This window comes from Triticum aestivum, chromosome 2B (assembly GCF_018294505.1).
Source record: "Triticum aestivum cultivar Chinese Spring chromosome 2B, IWGSC CS RefSeq v2.1, whole genome shotgun sequence".
Lineage (NCBI taxonomy): Eukaryota > Viridiplantae > Streptophyta > Magnoliopsida > Poales > Poaceae > Triticum > Triticum aestivum.
In genome coordinates, this window is record NC_057798.1 from 6174117 (window position 1) to 6174338 (window position 222).

Sequence of the window (222 nt, forward strand, 5' to 3'; positions counted from 1 at the left end):
TGCAAGGGAGAGCGCCACATGAGGAGGAGCTATGGCCACATCCAACGTATCAACGCCGACGTCATCGAGGGGCATAAGGCGGCGCGAGCTGCCACACAGGACGGTGCCTCCAGCACCGACGATGATGACTTGCTGGACGTGCTACTCAGGCTCCAGGAGAAGGACGCGTTCACATTCCCTATGACCACGGAGAGTATAGGTGCCGTCTTATTTGTGAGTAAT